Source organism: Camellia sinensis, chromosome 8 (genome assembly GCF_055761805.1).
Source record: "Camellia sinensis isolate YWXY chromosome 8, ASM5576180v1, whole genome shotgun sequence".
Classification (NCBI taxonomy): domain Eukaryota; kingdom Viridiplantae; phylum Streptophyta; class Magnoliopsida; order Ericales; family Theaceae; genus Camellia; species Camellia sinensis.
This window is the reverse complement of record NC_138968.1, coordinates 64,584,859-64,589,584: the sequence shown is the minus strand read 5'-3', so window position 1 is coordinate 64,589,584 and position 4,726 is coordinate 64,584,859. Positions and strand designations below refer to the sequence as shown.

General features: G+C 29.6%; 1 long non-coding RNA gene across 1 annotated transcript; it reads left to right on the top strand.

The window, feature by feature from the left end:
• Window positions 1-2,126: 2,126 nt before the first annotated feature.
• Window positions 2,127-3,499, top strand: LOC145796562 (uncharacterized). The gene is made up of 3 exons (XR_014337039.1): window positions 2,127-2,474; window positions 2,578-2,789; window positions 2,877-3,499. It is a non-coding gene; the product is annotated as an uncharacterized LOC145796562 (long non-coding RNA).
• The last annotated feature ends 1,227 nt before the right edge of the window (window positions 3,500-4,726 follow it).

Here is a 4,726-nt window from a genome sequence, read left to right as displayed (position 1 = left end):
TTGAGTCATTAAACTTCTAGTCGATGCATATTTTAAAAAATACAGGTTAATATTTCTTAAATGATTAAAAAAATTAAAAAATTAAAAATAAAAGTAAAAAAAAAATCATCTCACAATAAATTAAAATTAGTTAATAGAGAATGAAATATTAAGAAATCATTTGTGAATAATGAATAATTCAAATAATTTATCACTTCTTACACCTAAAATTAAAATTAATCTTTACTTGAATGCAGAGATTATTTGAGAATAATAAAATACTCAATTAATTTGTTATGTATGATACTTAAAATCTATTTCTCTATCTTTATTTATTTCATTTAAACTATTTTTATTAAATTAAATCTTAAAATTAATTTCTCACCTTCATTAATGGTTAAATTTTTTACTTTATTTTTTAATTTCTCACTTTTATTTTGTTTTATTATAATTTATAGCAAGTGTTATTGTTTAAATTATCTAATTTTACTTCTTCGGTATATCTAATACTCATATAATTTTATTAATAAGAGAAATTAGACTTCAATACTAATTTAAACACACAACGAAATAAAACATTTTTCTAAAGGAAAAAATATAAATGTAATTTAATTTACCCTATTAAATATATATGAAATTATTATTTATCTTTCATAATTTTTTTTATTTTAACATTTTATGTATTTTTGTGCCCTTAATTCTTTCTTTTTATTGTAAGAGATTCTCTAAGGCAGAAACTGCCCTTTAACCTTAAAAAAATAAAAGAGTGATATGTAAATAAAAGCACCCATATTACAGTTGTGCTATACACATCAATTAATATATCAATATATATTATGATATTATCATTTAAAACTACGGACCTAGCTCATTATACAAATTATAAAAATCTATCATCCATTAATATACTAATTGATATAATAATTAATGTGTATAACTTTATTCTAAAAATAATTGAATTGAAAAATACATAACCATATAAATTAAAGGAAGAAGAGGTTAGTGGTATTTATTTATTTTTTAATGGAAAATCAGAACAAGGGAATTAAGCAAAAGATGTTTCGAAGTTTCAGGGTACAATTAATTGACAGATCATTACAACAAAACTAACTATTCACGGCATCATGTTTACGACATGCATTAAATGCATGTCGTGGTTAGTACATTCTACGGCATTTTTTTTTGTAAGCCGTTAATATTTTGTCAATAACAGCATACATACCATGTACGTCGTTGATTCATATATTTATGTATGTTTTTACGACTTACAAAAATATATCGTAAAATATTTGCACTTAAGATGACATACATTTCATGTTTTAAAATATTATAACTTTACACGGCATGCATTAACATGTCGTGAAAACTTTTGTAAAAAAAAAAAAAATTCAATCCGGAATTTTTTTATGGCATGCAAAAGCATACCGTAAAAAATGTATATTTTCACGGCATACAAAAATATGTCATAAAATATTTGTACTTAAGACGACATACATTTCATGTCGTAAAATATTATAACTTTACACGGCATGCATTAGCATGTCGTGAAAACTTTTATTAAAGAAAATTTCAATTTGATTTTTTTTTTATTTAAAAAAACTAACAATTTCCAACCACGCTTCTCACTTTAAATTTTCCTAATTGAGGAAAATGTAAAAAATAATTTATACATTATTTTATAATATAGTGTCTCTTTTAAGGGATAATTGCGCCCAGTGGGATTTTGGGAAAAAAATTATATATTCATGAAAAAGTTTATAATTTTCATAATTAATATTTATATAGCTTCTCACTAATTTGTAGTTTTTTTTTAAAAAATTACCTTGATTTGATATTTTCCCTTCTTTTGATAATTTATTTATTTTTTACTTTTTAGATGTGTCTAATCTAAATACAACTAAAAAGTAAAATATTTGTAAAAAAAATATAATAAAATATAATATATATGAAATGTATTAAATTTTATATTTTTTTGAATTGAATGATTTTTTTTAAAAAGTTAAAAATATTTTCTGTTAAATATATGTTAATTATTTGAATTTAAAAAGTAAAAAAAAAATTATTTAAAATATTTAAAAACTTACAATAACTAAAGGGGAAAAAAAAAACACTCAAAAACATTAGTTTAGCCTCGTTCACCACTCTCCCAGACGACTCTCATTCTATCTGTATATATTTTTGCCCCAAACCCTCTCTCTCTCTCTCTCTCTCTCTCTCTTTGTGCGAGCTCTCGAGCTCTCTTCGAGCATTGCCTTGATCGATCACGCGATTTCGCATGGCCTCACAATGTATGTCATTCACTTTCTTTCCCAATCGATCAATTTTTCTCTGTTTCTCGATCATTTTTTCCCAAAAGCTTCGAATTCATCATTTCATTTGAAGTTAGGGTTTGGTGAGAGCCATGGAAATGTAGACTACGAAGCCAAATGCATTCTCAATCAATTGATCTCAAACCCTAACTAGCCTCTATACGCTCTTCTGTATCGAACGATTCAGTGAGTTTGAAACTCGTCATACTTCATATTTTTTCTTGTGTGTGTGTTTACTGGATCAATTGAAGTTTGTATTGGTAATTCGATTTTTTTGGAGGTCTGGCAGATCATTAGACAAGTCGATTTCAACGCTTCAGATGGAGCTGGCTGCTACTCAAAGTTCTGAAGAGATGTGAAGATCTGATGAGTTCACTCACATCTCTGAATTGACTCATGAGGGCTTGCCAAGGAAGAAGGCTTTCATAGTTATTGAAATTAAAACTGCTTTTAGTAGTAGGAAGAGGCGCGATTCAGTCAGACAAACTTGGATGCCTCAAGGTGATAATTTGCTATTGTCCTTGTGTGTATGTCCTACTATATCTTAATTTCATGGCTTTCCCTGACTAGCTTTTTGGGTTTGATTAGGAGAGAGACTTCTTCAATTGGAACAAGAGAAGGGAATTAACGTTCGGTTCGTGATCGGCCATAGGTAAATCTCTTGTCTGCATTTTCTCACAAGTTGGTTAGTTTAGTGTTATTTGAAAACAATAGGAATTCTTTGGGCAATATGATCTCATTATTAATTTTTTGAAGTTGGATCCATTGCTTTTCCTTGATATGGATTTGTCAAAAGTCAGCTCCTCTTTGTGTAACAATAGACATTGTTAAGCAAATAACTGTATCATTATCACATGAATTGCCTTTAAAAATTAAAACAGAATATTGTTATTCAAATAGAGTGTCTGACCATAACTCAAATATTTTCAAGTGACAAACTCGAGAGTAGCTGAACATAGGTGAGCTGCTGATTAACTTTAAATTTTAGCTGAATTTTCTTCAGACTAAATCTGACTTATTACAAACTAGCTTTGTGGTCACATTGTCTTGTATATTTAGCATTCGAGTCACTATAAGGAAGAATATGTTTCTCACCATTTTCGAACCATCATGCTGTGACAGAAGTTGATATTGTGGTATTTTCTTTTAAGTCACTATTTCTGTAATATTTTGTAATGCACTGAAAATTATAATAAGGATCATTCACTAAATGATGTTTTTTGTTGTTTTTGTAGTTTGCTTCTTATCATACTCTTGGTTTTGAATCTTCTCTCTCTCTCTCTTTCTCTCTTTCTCTCTCTCTCTCTCTCTCTCTCTCTCTCTCTCTCTCTCTCCTAATCCTTTTTGTATGAAGTTATTGAGAAACCCAAATACGTGCACCATATGGAAATTGATATAAATGAGTTCTATAAGAACTAGGATCACGATTCTTACTGGCCAACCCTACGATAGAATAATGAGAAAAGTAAACAGCTCATAGCCTTAAGAAGATGCGTGGGACAAAAGTTGATCAGGTTACTGATATTGCTGGATCTAATACTTCTTTCAAAGAAATGCATAGTGCATTTATTTGTGCTTGTGTTTCTTTGTTAGCATAAAATTATAATTTGGTGACAACATTTTCCATTCTTATCCCTGATTAAATTAGGTTGCACAAATAGAATATTCAACTAAAGAATATGTACTTTATCTTTTGCTCCTGAACTTTTGTTGGTCAATTGACAACTTAGTCTATGGGGGAGAATTCTTTCAAATAGGTGTTGTAAATGTAATGCAGTATAGGATACTGTTCTTTATGGTGCACTGTTTGTGCCTTATCTATTTTTGGTGTGTATTGAGACTTGCCTGGTTCAATTTGTGTGTTAGTGGACTGTTAGCAATAGGGATGCACTAATGGGACAGTTAGAAGGATGGCAGCTCCTTCATGTTCCTGTGGTATGCTCAGTGGGAGTTTTCTTTTATGTGTTACGCTATAGGATTTAGATTTTCTTCGGTAAGCTTTAAATAATTATTGAAACACGGTTCTTACTGAGTCTGTGATGTCTACAAATATCAATTGAGTGAAGTAAATAAATCTTTGGTAAAGCTTGAAAAATGGAGGAAATTTTTCAATACATTGTCAATGAAATGGCCTTGTAAGTTGAACATGATTGAAACAGGGAAATAGTATCTCTATATCTCCCTCAGATTTCTTCGCCATATATTTCATCCCCCTTTGCTTTCTTTCACTTGTTGATTCGTGGCATATGGCTGCTTCTATTTCTTCTCCCAACTCCTCTCATACCCAACTAGTAATGATGAAATCTATATCAAAGTAAGGATAGTACAGAGGATTAAGTTAGGTGTATGTAGACACCCCATTTTTTACCGACCTTAAGACTCAGATGTCATCGATTGAGCGCTTGGTGATCGCGCACGTTGTGCTCGTCCTGAGGTCA